The sequence below is a fragment of the Salvia hispanica genome, chromosome 1 (assembly GCF_023119035.1).
Source record: "Salvia hispanica cultivar TCC Black 2014 chromosome 1, UniMelb_Shisp_WGS_1.0, whole genome shotgun sequence".
In the NCBI taxonomy this organism is placed as follows: domain Eukaryota; kingdom Viridiplantae; phylum Streptophyta; class Magnoliopsida; order Lamiales; family Lamiaceae; genus Salvia; species Salvia hispanica.
The window spans coordinates 387587-405771 of NC_062965.1; positions in this window are offsets into that span (position 1 = coordinate 387587).

Here is an 18185-nt window from a genome sequence, read left to right on the forward strand (position 1 = left end):
CTCTCAAATATTTCCTCTAAACTAAATTACTCCTCCAACATATATCATATATATTCCAACAAATTGTATATATGCACCGGGATTACCCGAAGCCAACAATGTGCTTAGGCAAAACATAATATATTTGTTTATTCACTGTAAAATTGTTACAGAATCACTCAATTTAAGTGTGCAACTTATATATAATCTATCGTTGTTAGCAATTATTTTGTGATTAAGCGTGCAACTTAATTTTGTAAGTTGATCTACTTAAAAGAGTGTAAATATTAGATTTTATCTCATTGTTTTATTGTTTAAACAAATATGTCCCACCAGTAATTGCAAATTACTCAACCAAGATATTTTTAACTCAAAATTGTACAATTTTGCAATTACCAATGCTAAAATAATGAGATAAAATTGAGCCTTTATCCTAAATAGACCCAAACTAGTATCATTGAAATAGACTAAAAACAAAAGAAACAAGAAAAATATTGATACTCACGTTGTCCATCAATGTCGATGTTGGCGATATGGGAAATGTAGGGCCATTGGGAAATGTCAAAACATACTCTTGGGCAGTCTGAAATACGAAAGTATCTTAACTTAGCAATGCACCGTATCACATCTATGGGTAGACGCCTTAACTTCTTGCAATTACTAATCTCCACCCATAATAGGGATGAGAAGTTTCCCAACCAATTAGGTAACTCTTCCATTCCAAAATTCGACAACTTTAACAGTTTCAGACCAGTGAGAGTTAGAATTGATTCCGGCAGATTTTCCCAACCTTCCCTCCCCTTCAATTCTAATACAATTGAGGGGAAGTTGCGCAATATGTCATCAAAAATTCCCATTAATCCCATCATACTAACATCTATTTGTAAGTGTTTACGACCATCATAACAAACGCCCAATAATTGATGAACACCATAAAATCTCAAACGTGTTTGACGGGCCAATTTTGGTAGACAGTCAATTATACCAGGTGCATTCTGTAGGCTACTTAAATTCTCCAACACCAGTGACTCGAACGAGGATCCTACCATTTCACATGGCAGATTCAACAAAGCATTGCAGTCCTCAATAATCATATATTTAAGACATGTGAGGCTTCCTTGTGATTGTTGTACGCCCATATGTTCCAAATTTAGGGCATTCCGCTATCTCCAAATTTTATAGATTGCGATTGCTATCGAATAACCAATTTGGGAGGCATTCTAGATCATCTATTCCTTCTACGCAAAGCTCTGTTAGCAATGTCAATTTTCTTAAAGATGGTGATCGAGAGAGGCGAGCTTCATAGGGCAATGCATATTGAAAAGCTTTGATAGTAGAAGATGGTTTATTATATATCTTGTATATTACAATGTAAATCAACACCTCATTATATAAGTGTTAATATTGGCTATCTATGGAAAATACAATCAATTGTAATCAATTTATTTTCGGACAATAATACAATCAATTATTCTCCGATATTCTTCAATCTTCTCTCCATTTGATATGCTTTGATACTCCCCCTCAAGTTGAGCAAGGGTATCTCCAATGCTTAACTTGCCTAATATCTCTTTGAAGACCTTTGGTTGAACCGTTTGGGTCAATATATCTGCAAGTTGTTCTTCAGAACGGACAAAAGGAAATTCAATAATGCCTCCTTCCAATTTTTCTTTGATTAAGTGCCGATCAACTTCCACATGCTTCGTTCTGTCATGTTGCACTGGATTTTATAAGATACTAATTGCTGCTTTGTTGTGACAGAACAGTTGGCTCTTACGAGTAGGTGGGAAGCCAATTTCTGTGGGCAATCTTCTTAGCCATAGGATTTCCATGAGTCTACTTTTCATTCCTCGGAACTCAGCCTCGGCGCTAGACAAAGCTACAACTTTTTGTTTCTTACTTCTCCAAGTAACCAAGTTGCCCCCCGATGAAAGTAAAGTAACCTCCACTAGATTTTCTATCCACGGATTGCTTGCCCAGTCAGCATCGGTGTATCCATCAATCTCCAAGTCTTCTCTTTTTTCTAGGACCACTCCATAGCCTAAAGTACCTTTCAAATATTGCACAATCCTCAATGTCGCCTCCATGTGATTAGCTTGAGGTTGGTGCATGAACTGACTCACAATGCCAACGGCATACGTGATGTCGGGCCTGGTATGTGAGAGGTAAATGAGTTTTCCGACAAGCCGTTGGTACCTTTCCCTATCTGCGAGATTGGCCCCTTCTTCTATTTTCAAGCCATGGTTGGAAATCATCGGAGTGTCTGCGGGCTTGCATTCGAGGAGACCCGTTTCTGCCAACAAGTCTAGAACGTACTTCTTTTGCCTTAGGAATATTTCATGTCTAGATCTCAACACTTCAATTCCCAAGAAGTATTTCAGTGCTCCTAGGTCTTTCATCACGAATTCTCTATACAGATTTTCCTTCAAACTCTGGATTTCTTCTACATTATCTCCAGTAATGATCATGTTATCGACGTAAATGATCAGGCAGATTACCTTGTTATCTCTCCTTTTTGTGAAGAGTGTGTGGTCAGAATGACTTTGTTGGAATCCATGTTTGAACATTGCCCGACAGAATCTTCCAAACCAGATCCGTGGAGACTGCTTCAAGCCATACAAGGTTTTCCGTAGTCGGCAGACTTCTCCTCCTCCAAACTCTTCGGAGAATCCTGGTGGAACCTCCATGTACACTTCCTTGTTCTTTTCTAATTCTCCGTGGAGGAAGGCGTTGGTCACATTGAACTGGTGTAGTGGCCAGTCCTTGCACACTGCTACAGATAGTAGGGCTTGCACAGTATCCATCTTCGCAACTGGGGAGAATGTTTCTTCATAATCTACTCCATACACCTGAGTGTACCCTTTTGCCACGAGTCTCTCCTTGTATCTTGATAAGTCGTATTCTAAGTCTTGGTTACTGGTCAGTATGTCGTGAATTGCATGTATTATCTGCAAAATAGTTGCTCAAGTGTGCAGGATTAAAGGATCCAAGTCAGTGGGAGACGATTCAGGTGACACAAGTGAAAAGGGCGCCAAAAGGGTGCGATACTGACCAGGATGCATGCCGGAGAAAAGGCTCGAGATGGAGAAGGAGGATAACTGGGATGATCATTAACAAGGGCAAAAAAGGTCAAAGCACGGAGGAAGTCTACCCTAAAAGCAAGGGCAAGTCTCCCTATAAAAGAAGCCACTTGGAGAGAGAGAAGGGTTGGCCTTTTTAGAGTTGTTTCCTTAGATTTCGGTTCGAAGCTCTTGGTTCTCAACATACTTAGTTAGAATTCTCTCTAGAAGATTAGTCCTTCAGCATTGTCCGATCGCTCGTTCCTCGCCACAGCCATGGTCACTTGATATCCTAGAATCTGCTAGAGAAGTCATCGATCCACCGTTCCAGCCATTTGCCGTAGTAGTATAGCAGTTTCATCGTCCGGAGTGGCACAAACAATCTTAATCGCTTTCTTAGTTTAAAGTTTACTTGTTTTCATCGTTGGTTATTTGCAAACACGCATCGTTGGCGCCGTTGCCGGGGATGGATGGCGTTCATAAGGCATCTATCTCCTTCTTCATGGCTTCTCTCCAATGTTTATGTTTTCTGACCTCTTCAAAAGACTGTGGAATGTCTTCTTCCTCATATAAAGCGGCTTCAAAAGCCAGGGCCATTTCTGACAGGTGACTTTGAGCATATTTTCCTTTCCAGTCTGGTGAGTATCGTCGCGGAGAGATTCCCCTTGTACTCCTTAGGGGAAACTCGTATGGATCACCTGTATTTCCACTTCTTCCACTGTCTCCACACTCTTCATTATTGCCCCTATCAAGATTAGTGTATTCTAAATGTATATTATCAAAATCTGAACTGTTTACCTCAGGAATCGAAGGCGGAGTTGATGGTTGGACAATGTCACTTTGTTCTTCGTTCTGTATTACAGGACTTGACGGCTCGGCGGTGCCGCTAACTTCCTCAGGTGGACCAACGTCTGTGATAGGGCTTGACTGTGACTCTCTCCCGGTGTTCCCCTGGATGTGGTTCTCCCCCTAAGTGGTGGTGTTTAATATCCGATAGCCAATCTAGGAGGTTATTGTTTGGACTACTGTCTGAAGGTTGTATCTTCCCCTGACTACTAGATTGGCTGTAGAAGTATTCCCCCTCCACAAAGTCACAATTTATGGTGGTGTGCATCTGACGGGTTGTTGGGTCATAGAATCGGTAACCTTTTTTATTTTTTCCACAACCAAGGAAGACACATTTGAGGGCACAAGGATCAAATTTGGAACGTTTGTGTTTTGGAATGTGGACAAAGACCGAGCATCCGAAAAATCTTGGCTCAAGGGATAAGGATGATGGAATTTCAAAGTGATGTGGAAAGGTGTCTTAGGGGGTTTTAAAGTTGAGTATTTCGGTAGGTAGGCGATGTATGAGATACATTGCGGTAGCTATGGCTACCGGCCAAAAGGATTTGGGTATTTTGGATTCAATAAAGAGGGCTTGGGTAATTTCGAGGATGTATCGGTTTTTCCTTTCGGCTACCCCATTTTGTTCCGGGATGTATGCACACGAGGTTTGGTGGACTAGTCCCTTTATCCTAAAAAATTCTTGCATTTTATTATTGACGAATTCCCCCCATTGTCGTACCTAAGGATCTGGATTTTGTGGTTATACTGAGTTTGAATAAGGTTATAGAAATCTACGAACTTATCAAACACTTCATGTTTATTTTTCAAGAAATAGATCCAAGTCATGCGAGAGTAGTCATCAATAAAAAGTACAAAGTAACGAAAACCTTGTCCCCCAGGGAGCAGGACCCCAAACATCAGAATGTATCAAAGCAAAAGGAGATTTCAAAATGTATCAAAGCAAAAGGATATTTTATTCTCGTATTGTTCAACTTGAAAGAATGTCTATAATTTTTGGCCAAAACACCAGTATCACAATGAAAAGATTTCATAGAAGTAGCTAATTCAAGAAAAAGTAGGCGAAAATATCCTAAAGATGGGTGTCCTAACCGACGATGCCAAAGCCAAGACTGTTTGTCTGTCGGTCCGGGAGTCAACATCATTGCAGCACTCTGTTGGGTTATCTCGTCCACAGAGTACAGTCCGCATCGCTCAGTGCCACGCCCAACTATCATCCTCGTCTTGATATCCTCCAACATGCAAAATTGAGATTGCATTAGTAATTTACGGTTCAGCTCTTTAGTCACATGACTAATGGATAGGAGCTTGTGTGATAATGACGGAACATAAAGACAATTAGAGAGACATAGAGTGGGTGAAATATTAATTGTGCCCGCGCCCATGACTTGTGCTAGGTCCCCACTGGCAGTTTGGACATAAGATTTTTTCGAAGTGGAGATAGATATGAAATTTGAGGCTTCAAATGAAATTGTATATGTCGCCCCACAATCAAAGATCCAGTGATTGTCTTTCTGGCCTGATGTGGATGTAGAGGAACATGCTAGGGCATTGAAAGAGTTTTGACAGTATATAGAAGGCATGTATTTGGTATTTCCGGAAGGCTGGGGTGTAATTTGCAATGTTTTTGCAAAGTGGGGTTCGTTCTGGTATTTTATAAGAGTGTGGGGTGGGTTTTGGGAGTTTGATGTCAGGCAGGGCCCAGTTTCGAATTTAGGGGAATTTTGGGGTGGAATATGGGAAGGTATTTGCTGGTGGGGGGTTTCTTTAGATTTGGGAATAAGTGTGGGGTGGGTTTGGTGTTTCAGATATTTGGGAGTATTTGGGGGTTTTTTTCGTAGAACCCTAGCCGCCATTGCTTCAACCGTTCCGCCTGTGGTGCATCCGACGTTGCTTAGCCGCCGCCACCGACGTTGCTTCAGCCGCCGTGACGTGTGTTGCTGCTGACTGGTGTTTCTACTTCTGCCGTTGACGCCGATGCCGACGCCGACGCTGCTGTCTGGAGGCTGATCGCCAATTTTAGTAGACATCCGACGCGGACGCCGATGCCGACGCCGACGCCAACTATATACCAAATCTTAGAAATTAACCATTCAAAAGACACTACATACCAAATCCCAGTAGTTAATAACACATATTGAACATACAATTTATACCAACAACATAAAATTTTAATTTTTAGCTACAAACCCTAAAATCACAATTTTCACCATAAACTATGAATATAATGCTAAATTAAGAAGAAAGCACGTAACTTATGGTGAACCCCCTTTCCTGTTGGGGTTCGCCCAATGCGCGCCTAATAAGGCTAATTTCATGCATCAGTTATATGGTGAAAAGTGTTACATTTTGCTGGGTCTAACACGTTTCCTAAGCCAGGTGTGTGATAGAATCACTAGATCGAGGGAATGCTGAAGGAAACAATCTAGCGAATGAATGAAGTGAAATGAGCAGACTTAAAAGGAAAAGAAGGCGTGATGGAGGGAGTCAGTAGCTGAGGGCAACAAATTCTATCTATACCTCGCTAGGCCCCACTCCAACGCCTATAAATAGAAGAGCATGCAACACACAAAAGAGGACTCTATCACTTTTTTTCGCTCACTCTTAGCTCACACACACAACACACACTTGGGAATGGGAGATCTGGGGTAGTTTGGGTCACGAAGGGGTTCATTTCTTCAGAAGTTTCAGTTGCAACACCGTCCGCGTGTGGGAAAAGATACAATCTCTTTAAATTTCAGTTGTTTTTGCACTTTTGCGGTCGAACTTAACTTTTGGGAGTCGACTTGGCTGTTGATGTTACTTGTTATCCTTTTGCTTCTGTTGGTTTGCGTTTATTTGTGAGATTTCAAGTTGATTTACGTAGATCTTGCTGCTGAGAGTTTATTTTAACAAGTTTTATGTCGATCTCTGTTTTTATTTTGATGTTGTGGTACTCGATCTGGGAATTTGGTGATAGATCTGTGGTTTGTTGACGTATTGGAGGTTGTCGTTAAAAATCTGAAGTTATGAAATGTTTCTGTTGGTTGGACTTTGTGTCGGATGCTTGGATCCGGAGTGGATTTAGCGTCTGAGGTTGTATCCAAAGTGAGAAAGGGGAGTTGTTGAATGGATTAGAGTTTTCCTTTTGTTTCCTGTTTTACTTCGTCTAGCATCTCTAGATATGTTTTGTTCTTGTTGTTATGCATCAAATTGGTTTAGATTTAGTTTGCTCTGCTCTGATTTCGTTCATGTTGTTTTTCTTATGAGTTTTTACGTAATTTGGTTGAAGAAGATGAGGTCGCTGTTAGTTAGTACCAGAGTTAGTTATTCTGCCAGCTTTTCATCCGTACTCTGCTTTTCATCCGTATTCTACCAGAGTTAGTACCAGGTCTCAAACAACCTCTGCAAGACGAAGTCCTGTTTCACCAACCGGCATTTGCTGTGGCAGTCCAGCTTGCCGCTTGCCACCCAGACTTGAACCCAACTTAGTCTGTTGCACAGCGCCGCCCATGGTAGCACCGGGACTCATGCCCACCTGGGGCTACCCCACCAGCTTCAAGCCTGAGCCAGGCATCGCCAGCTGCCACAGGTTGCCCGAGAAGGGGGCACTCCCGTCAGAGGGTCCAAAATTGCTGATTATCCATTTGTCAGCAACAAAAAAGACGAAGCGGTTGAGACTGGGACTTTGTTACTACTGCCCGGATGAAAGAGCGGGTTTTCGGTGTTGTGTTATATGCGGATGCACATCCAACTGATCAGGATGAAAATCCCAACCTAGCTGAGTCATAGGCACGACAACCTAAACCTGGTATCAATAAAATTCCTCAACCACTTCTACTGGACAGTATAGTGGAGGTAAGGGTCGAATCCCACAGATATGGACACGTTAAGATAATTGTGGTGATGATCTGGAGGGTTTTGGTTAGCTACCACGCTTGGGTTGAGGTTCTACCTAGACAGGAATTTAAGGTGGTACTCTACTGACTGGTGGGCGTGAAAGTGATCGACATGTGGCTATGTACGTGAAAATAGGGGGCAAGGTGTTTCAGAGACATGTGGAAAATAAACGGTTACTAAATAAGGCAATATGGAATAACAGAGAATATGTGGCGGTTGGGTGGCTACTAGTCTGTAAAAAATGTGGATTGTGATGTTTTCTTCTTCAACAAGTATGCATAGAATTTAAATGAACCCAAACTCCATGGATGAACTCAGATTCACACAGCTTCAAACAGGCCTGTAGGGTACCAACTCAAAAGCAAAAAGTAACTAAAAGTAAAAGTGGTCCTAAAAAAAGTGGATTGTGATATTTCTTCTTCAACAAGTATGCATAGAATTTAAATGAACACAAACTCCATGGATGAACTCAGATTCACAGCTTCAAACATAAGATCCATAAATTAAAAAGCTTAAACTCAAAGATTAACGGCTAATAACTCCTGATTTCTCATGCTGACTAACATGCAAGGTGGCAACAATAACGTAAAATGAAAAACTCATGCACAAAACCTTAAAACCGAAACAAGAAACTCGAAATTCCATATAGCAAACTCAGATATAGCCTACTCAAACGAAAACATGCTTAAACACTTAGAAAATAAACGTGAGAACTAGATTTAAGCTACCTAGGCAGAATGAAACGGGTTCGAACCAAAAGAGATGCATAAAACAAACTTCATTACTAAAAACGTTTGGATCTCAACGAAATACTTCAAAAGATAACAAAGAGTTAAGTTATGCAACAGATCCAATGAAAGAAAGCAAGTAAAGATTTAAACTAAGAAAGCGATTAAAGATTGTTTTGCCACTCCGGGTGATGAAACTGCTACTATTACGGAATAGATTGGCTGGAATGATGGACGGTGGTTTTCCGGTGGACGTTTGGAATTTCAGGTGACCATGGCTGAGGAACGAGAAGATGTGGACAATGTTGAAGGAAGTGATCTTTTCCTATAGAGAATTCTAACTAAGTGTAGTGGCCGAACTGCTTCTCTCTCTCCAAGTAGCTTCTTTTATAGGGAGGCTTGCCCTTACTTTTAGGTAGACTTCCTTTGCGAAATGACTCTTTTGCCCTTGTTTTATGGTTGATCCTTCTTCTCCACCTCGAGCCTTCTCTCTGGCATGCATCCCGGTCAGTATTGCACCCTTCTAGCGCTCTTTTCACCTGAGTTGTCCGAACTTTCTCCTACTGACTTGGACCCTTTTCCTGCACTCTTAAGCAACTTCTTTGCGGATAATACATGTAAATCACGACATATTGACCAGTAACCAAGATTTAGAATACGACTTATCATCGGAAAAGTGGGTTGTCGGCCATGTGTGTAAGCAATGATTTCTATCCTCTACATGTGGGTTGACACTGATGAGGATGACCCGGTTGCGGAAGCCGACCCCGAGCCTCTCGAAGAGATTATTATAGCGGATCTTTCGCACCTTCATACGATAGACGACTGACTCAACTTATTTTAACACAAGTGATACCCGCAAGTGTACGGGGCTAGTGTAGCAATTAGCAAGCAAGAGTATCGTATCCCACAGAGACAAACTCGTATCAACTTAAGTACCACGAACAAATGTTGACTACTATCTAGAGAATCAGGAAATGTTTGGTTTTGTTCTAACACTACGAAAAGCATATAATGAAAAAATAAATAAATAAAAGCAAGTAAACACGGAGTGAAAAGATATATGGAGAAAATTGTAGAACTCAAGGATCCGATGCACAATTCCAAGCTCTTATCCAATCAAATTGTCTTACCTTTTGGTGTCTCTAGAGTTACTAAGTCGACCACAATTATAGATTAAACCCCCTCCCGAGGTGAGAAACCTGTAGATTAAGTGCTAGGATTGAAGTCCCCTTCTAATCCTAAAACCCCTAACTCCTAAAAGCTCGATTAGGTCAAAGACCTCACTCAAAACCTCAACTCTCCCGAGTTTTATTGCATTAAGGTGTGAACTATTCCTATTTCCAGATTAATTATTTCATCTCCCGATTAATCTAATTAATCCTACACAATCAAGTGGTGATCAAGCAATTGAAAGGAATAAACCCAAGAATAATCAAATAACTACAAGAGCAAGGTAAGAACAAGATTAATTGGATAAAAACTATGAAATTAATGCATCATCACCAAGAATTCTACAATAAGGTGTTTAGCTACTCATGTTCTTCACAAAAACCATGTTTGAAACAAAGAATCCAAACGAAAACATGAAAGAAAGATACTAAGAACTCCTGTGGAACGAATCTATGGAGAGAAGTCTTCAATCTTCCGATTTGGAGTCTTCAATCTTCAATTCTCTCTCTAGAAATGTTCTTGGAGGTGTGTGTGAGTGTTGGAGGCGAAGGGGTTTGGCAGCGGAAGCGCGTTTATAAATCAATTACATAATAATCAGATCTATTTAGCAGATTATTTAGACAAATTCTATTCGCGTAATTATCTCACGTATCATGCTCATAACTCAAATAATCACATGCTTTAAATTAAATGAAATCTAAAACATGCTGTTCTAGGGTTTAGCCATTATACCTTGATGATTCTCCAAAGAATCGAAGATAGCTAGCGCCTTCTCCTCGTGAAGATCTTTAGTACAAAACCACGGATCTTCTGACTGGTTCCCGGACTGTGAACTGATATCAGGGTGGGCTGATCTCACCAGCGCACTAGGACTTAAATAGAGAAGACAGAAATCCTTTCCCCGGTAGGAGAAGAATTCGACCTCTACAAGAAATAGAGAGGGCCGAAAATTTTGAGATAAAACAAGTGTATTTTCTGTCTCCTTTATTCTCCTATTTATATTAAGTCACATATTGGGCCCAGACAGGGATCTATGGAAGGCTTTGGATATGGGCTCCTCCAATTAGCTTTTTACTAATTAAATTAAACCCAATTTAATATAAGCTTAAAATTGGAATATTACGAGCAGCCACTACAGAAGTAATACTGCACTCCCCATCCAAATCCGAAATTACAAGTACTTCGGGTTTCCAATAAATTATATTTATTTTCCGCGCTTAAGATAGAAACATCCATTAATTAATTATTGTCTGCTATGGACTTAATTAATCAATATCTTATTTATTCCAAGAGAGGACTCAGCAAGAAAATCTTATTTATTATTCATAGAGTAATTAAACTCCAACTAGCTAGGTTCCGAATAATAAAACCTTATTTCAAGCTTCTCTTGAGGATGTTATCAAACGAGACTCACCTCGCGCACGATTCAACATAATAGCAATCCTAGCACCGCTAGATACTAATCACCACTACCCAATATACCAGGCTTATTGGGTTACGAAAAACCCGCACCATTTGGTAAGTCAAAGTAGTGCATAATCAATACCGTATGCTCAATGCTAACGTACATTGATTGAGAAATAATTTACGAGACCTCGTCTTTCAGTAGATAGCATAAAGACTGTCTCGCTGTTAGATCCATTCAGTGCTATACCACACCAACGTCATCTTATTTCAGTAAGGCTTAGAAATAATCGGACTGACATTGCAACCTTTCACGATAGGTAGTCTAAGCCTATCTAGGTTGTGAAATTCTTCTTTTTCTTTGTTTAGAACTGACCGTGTTACCTTAAAGTGGACGACGCCCACAACCGGTCTACTAAAACAAAGACTTAGACTTTGTTAAATTACTTATACATTTAAATATGCAATAAACATCCGCTAGATACTAATCACCACTACCCAATATACCAGGCTTATTGGGTTACGAAAAACCCGCACCATTTGGTAAGTCAAAGTAGTGCATAATCAATACCGTATGCTCAATGCTAACGTACATTGATTGAGAAATAATTTACGAGACCTCGTCTTTCAGTAGATAGCATAAAGACTGTCTCGCTGTTAGATCCATTCAGTGCTATACCACACCAACGTCATCTTATTTCAGTAAGGCTTAGAAATAATCGGATTGACATTGCAACCTTTCACGATAGGTAGTCTAAGCCTATCTAGGTTGTGAAATTCTTCTTTTTCTTTGTTTAGAACTGACCGTGTTACCTTAAAGTGGACGACGCCCACAACCGGTCTACTAAAACAAAGACTTAGACTTTGTTAAATTACTTATACATTTAAATATGCAATAAACATCCATTAAATGTAAAATATAACAACATTATGACAAAAATAATCTGTTTATTCATTTGGAAAATAAAATAAGAGTTTTAACAGTATTCAATCACTCGAAAGGTGATTTCTAGTATACAAACTCTAACAATCTCCCACTTATACTCAAAACAGCTTTCGAGTATACAAAAAAATGTGCACTACGTCTAATTCTCCCACTTATACTGAAAGCGAGTTGAGGTCTCGAGCGAGTCGAACTCCCATTCCTTCTACATGGCGTTCGAACGGTTTGACCGCCAATGCCTTAGTGAAAGGATCTGCCAGGTTGTTCTCTGACGCAATCTTGACCACTTGTATGTCTCCTCTCTGCACTATATCTCTGATGATATGATACTTCCTCTCAATGTGTTTGCTCGCTTTGTGAGCTCTTGGTTCCTTCGAATTTGCCACAGCACCAGAATTGTCACAATAAATGGTGATGCTCTTGGGCAGATTCGTAACCACACCTAAGTCCATAAGAAAGTTCTTAAGCCATACAGCCTCCTTTGCAGCCTCCGAAGCGGCCACATATTCGGCTTCCATGGTAGAGTCTGCAATGCATTTCTGCTTTACACTCTTCCAAATTACGGCTCCACCTCCTAAGGTAAACACATAGCCAGAAGTAGATTTCCTCGAGTCCTGATCAGCTTGAAAGTCTGAATCAGTATATCCCAAAGGGCATAGCTCGCCTGCTTTGTAAACTAGAACATAGTCCTTAGTCCGTTTAAGGTACTTGAGTATGTTCTTTACGGCAGTCCAATGTCCTTGGCCGGGATTTGATTGATATCTTGCTACCATGCCAACAGCAAAGCAAATATCGGGTCTTGTACAAAGCATAGCATACATGAGACTACCAACAGCCGAGGCGTATGGTATCCTTCTCATCTCTGCTATCTCAGATGCTGTCTTAGGACACATCTCTTGAGATAAATGGATGCCATGTCTAAAAGGTAAGAAACCTTTCTTGGCATCTTGCATGCTAAAACGACTAAGTACAGTGTCGATGTAGGGTTCTTGGGATAAGCACAACATTCTTTTCTCACGATCCCTAAGGACCTTGATACCTAGAATGTGTCCCGCGTCTCCCATATCCTTCATCTCGAACTGGTTCGACAACCAAGTTCGTACTGATGACAACATCTTTTTATTGTTTCCAATTAGAAGAATGTCATCTACATATAAAACTAAGAACACCACATTCCCTTTTTCTACCTTCTTGTACACGCAGCTCTCGTTAGGGCATTTTTCGAATCCAAACTTATTAACAGTTTGATCGAAGCACTGATTCCATGATCTAGATGCTTGCTTGAGGCCATAAATGGCCTTCTTAAGCTTCCAAACCATGTGCTCTTTGCCCTTGACGGCATAACCCTCGGGTTGTTCCATGTAGATGGTCTCCTCAAGACTACCGTTCAAGAACGCAGTCTTAACGTCCATCTGCCACACATCCCAATCCATGTAAGCTGCAATAGACAATAGTATCCGGATCGATTTGAGCATGGCCACTGGGGAGAAGGTCTCGTCGTAATCGACACCTTCCTTTTGGGTATACCCCTTAGCCACTAGTCTTGCCTTGAAGACTTTAACTCGTCCATCGGGTCCACGTTTACGTTTGTATATCCACTTGCTCCCAATGGCAGTACAGCCTTCGGGTAGGACAGACAAATCATAGACGTCTTTGTCTATCATAGATTGTAGTTCCGAATCCATTGCTTTCACCCATTCGCAATGATCGACATCCGCCTGCGCCTCTGCAAAATTCCAGGGATCTGGTACATTGCTGTCCGAGGAGTGATCCATAGATTCTCCCAAACCAATGTACCTTTCGGGCTCATGAGAGACCCTCCCACTGCGGCGCGGCACTACAATATTAGGTGTAGAAGTTGAAGGTTCGGGAATTGGTTGTACTAAGGGGTACTTGTTCTTGGTTAATGGAACTTGTGACTGAAGTGAGCTCATCAAGAGCTACCTCACTGCTGGGTTTATGATTCATAACAAAGTCTTCCTCTAAGAATGTCGCGTGAGTACTCACAATGACTTTCTTGTCTCGGAGACTATAGAATTCATAAGCTTTCGAACCTTTGGGGTACCCTATAAACAAACATACCTCTGTCCTTGAGCCCAGCTTAGTTGGATCCTTTTCCAAAACATGAGCTGGACACCCCCATATCTTGAGATGTTCTAGATTAGGCTTACGCCCGGTCCACAACTCATATGGAGTGGCAGGAACAGATTTTGACGGTAAATTGTCTAAAATATGACTCGCGGAAAGCAAGGCATGTCCCCAAAACGAAATAGGCAGTCGTGCATAACTCATCATCGATCGGACCATGTTTAACAAGGTCCTATTCCTTCTTTCAGCTACGCCATTCTGCTGAGGTGTGCCCGGCGCAGTCGTTTGGGATTCAATTCCCTCTACTGATAAGTAGTCCAAAAACTCGGCACTGAGGTATTCGCCTCCACGATCAGATCGCAGGCTCTTGATACGTTTTCCATGATGCGTCTCAGCATAAGCCTTAAACTCCTTGAACTTGTCAAAAGCTTCAGACTTAAAGCGCATCAAATAAACATATCCAACTTTCGAGTAATCATCAATAAAAGTGATGAAATACCGAAATCCTCCTCTTGCCTCGGTTGACATTGGTCCACACACATCAGTATGAACGAGTTCTAGTGCTTCCTTGGCCCTATTACCTTTCACTCTAAAAGGTCTCTTAGTCATCTTGCCTTCCAAACAGGATTCGCACGTGGAAAAAGATTCAGTGTCTACACCTTTAAGAAGGTTCTGATCCACGAGAGTTTGAATCCTCTTTTGGTTAGCATGACCAAGTCTAAGGTGCCACAAGTACGTTTCGTTCATTGAACTTGAAGGTTCTTTTCTTTTCTTTGAAATTTTCGATGCATTATTGAGTTCTAATTTGCGATCATTATATTGTGTAGATGTGATTGTGTACAGATTGTTTTCCATGATACCACGACAGATATAAGAACCATCTTTCTTAATAACACAACTGTCATTAAAAGAAATCGAATATCCATCAAAAACCAATTTAGAAACTGAAATTAAATTTCTTCTAAAAGAAGGTATCAACAAAACATTCTTCATAACCAAAAATCTATCACTACTAAAACGCAAATAAACGTCTCCCACTGCAACGGCCGCCACTTTAGTAGCGTCGCCCAGCTGGACTTCGATCTCGCCATCATATAGCCGTCTTGTCACCTGCATTAAGTCAGGATCAAAACAAATATGATCAGTAGCTCCAGTGTCAATAACCCAAGTATGAGATGAAGTCGAAGCCAAACATGACTCAACAACTAGAGCTTGGTGCATACCTGTAGCCTTGCTCTTTTTAGGGCAATCTGGCTTCCAATGCCCCTTCTCTCCACACTTGAAACACTTTCCGGTTTGCTTCTTTCCCGACCTCTTCTTTCTCTTTCCCTTAGCTTCCTTAGGTGCGACCTGGTTTGTCACTTTCTTCTTTCCTGCGCTAGGCCTAGGGCCAGAGGAACGATGTGACGAACTGACCATCGCAGCCTTAGCTTGGTTCATGAGATCCTCTGCCGACTGAAGTTCAGTCAACAACTCAGCCAAGGTGTAATTCCTTTTGTTCATCTCAAAATTGAGCTTGAACTGCTGGAAGCTAGGAGGCAGACTCTGAAGGATAATAGTAACTTGGGACTCGGCATCAATGACGCCTCCCAATACCTCAATTTGATTGAGATGGCTCATCATCTCGAGGACATGATCCCTCACAGACGAGCCTTCCTTCATAGTCTTGCACATGATACTCCGAAAGGCTTGAGACTTAGCCGTTCGATTCTGAGTACCAAAGAGATTCGTGAGATTTTCCATAATCTCGGTGGCAGTTGCCATGGCGGCATGCTGATGTCTAAGCACTGTTGACATGGAGGCCAACATATAACACTTAGCCATCTCATTCGCCTTGTGCCACCGTCTATGGGCATCTCGCGCTGCCTGCGCGGCGTTAGCCGCCGGCACTGGGGGCCGAGGAGTAGTGAGCACAAACTTGTACTCATCAGCCGTGAGAACGATGTCCAAATTTTGTTTCCATTCTATGTAATTTTGGCCCTCGAGTTTGTTTTCTTTAAGAATTGCAGAAAGAGGATTGAGTGACATGTTGACGATTTAGGTTGCACTGCAAAACAGAATTATTTACTATTTGTCATAAACTTATGTGAAGAAATTGAGTAGATTAAACCATAAAACTTTTCAAATTCTCACAACTGTAAAATTAAAATTTTGTACCCTCAAGCAGAGGTCAATACGCATTAAAATCTTAACATTTTTACTGGTCACAACACCGACGAATAGTCCAGAGACCGCAGCACGGCATGGCCGCCAAATGTTGCCTAAGCACGACCATCAGATTTAGCATTACAGAATCTCGTTTCTACAACACACTCCCATAACAATGCTCGTGCGTTGATAACAAGACCAAGCTATCTCGTAAATTCTGTTTGAACTTCTGAAACTTGTAATTTCTTAGGATTATTGTCCCCACAGCATGGGTGGCGATAATATTAGAAACCACTTTCTAGTCCATACTATTTACAAATGAGAAGTCCACCTATACGAACTTGCTATTTCTTAGGATTATTGTCCCCACAGCATGGGTGGCGATAATATTAGAAATCAGCTTCATAAGTTGTGGACCAATCGATGGAGACCATATACAAACTTAGTTCGTAATTATCGCTTAGATATTTAGGTTATGGTTTTTCATTAATTATCCTTAGCCTTAGTGCAGATTAAAGGCTTAATTAAATTCTGTTGGTATTTAATTGACTGGATAATTAAATCTTTTATAATCTTTTAAACATCTTATTAAAGGATAATATATTAATTACTAAAGATTAATCCATATTCATGTCTTCTATAAGATTTATCTAAAATAATTAATTATTTATATCTTTTACGGACATGAATAAATAAACTTAAATTAATTCCTTATTAAGATTGGGAAGAGAATATATTTTATTATTTAATGAAATCCTACATATCTATCCTTATTAGGATTCTAGATATATAATATAATTTAGGAAACTATTTAATTATTCTTATCTATATCATCTAGGATATAAAATATTCATAGATATAGAAAATAATCAAAATATTCCTAAAATCTAGGGAAATCTTCCCAAAATATTTTATTTCATTAAATAATATTATTTTAACCGCGGCGGTGGGACCACCGCCATTCTCGGATGAACAGCAGTGTCCGGCGACCACCACCGTGACCATCGATCGCCGCCTGAACCGAGGAGAAATTGGCTCAGTCTTCCCGGCGGCGCGGACGAGCCCACGCTCGTATTCGCGTCGCCGAATGATCGTGCCCTAGTTCCCTCTTTCGGCCGCGATTTAGTCGGAGTTCGCCGGGACCGGCGGTTCGGCCGGCTGCGCGCACGAGACCACCCTCGTCAGCGCGTCGCCGGTGCATCGCCTCCCTCGCTCTCACTCGCTCGGCAACCCTAATTGGATCGCGTGTCGCGCGATTCGTCTCGGCGCAAGCGCCGACGAATCGCACGTCTCTAGCGTTCCAAAAATTTGAGTTCTTTGTTTCGATAGTTCTTGGGTTCATCATGCATAATAAAAATACAACTAAAAACAAGAACATGCTTCGAAAACAAATACGCATGCATACATGAATTTCGCGAAATTTAAATCCAAATAATCAGAGCCAAAGACTGGCTCTGATACCAATTGAAGGGGTTGGCAGCGGAAGCGCATGCATAAATCAATTACATAATAATCAGATCTATTTAGCGGATTATTTAGACAAATTCTATTCGCGTAATTATCTCACGTATCATGCTCATAACTCAAATAATCACATGCTTTAAATTAAATAAAATCTAAAACATGTTGTTCTAGGGTTTAGCCATTATACCTTGATGATTCTCCAAAGAATCGAAGATAGCTAGCGCCTTCTCCTCGTGAAGATCTTTAGTACAAAACGACGGATCTTCTGACTGGTTCCCGGACTGTGAACTGATATCAGGGTGGGCTGATCTCACCAGCGCACTAGGACTTAAATAGAGAAGACAGAAATCCTTTCCCCCGTAGGAGAAGAATTCGACCACTGCTAGAAGTAGAGGGGGCCGAAAATTTTGAGATAAAATAAGTGTATTTTCTGTCTCCTTTATTCTCCTATTTATAATAAGTCACATATTGGGC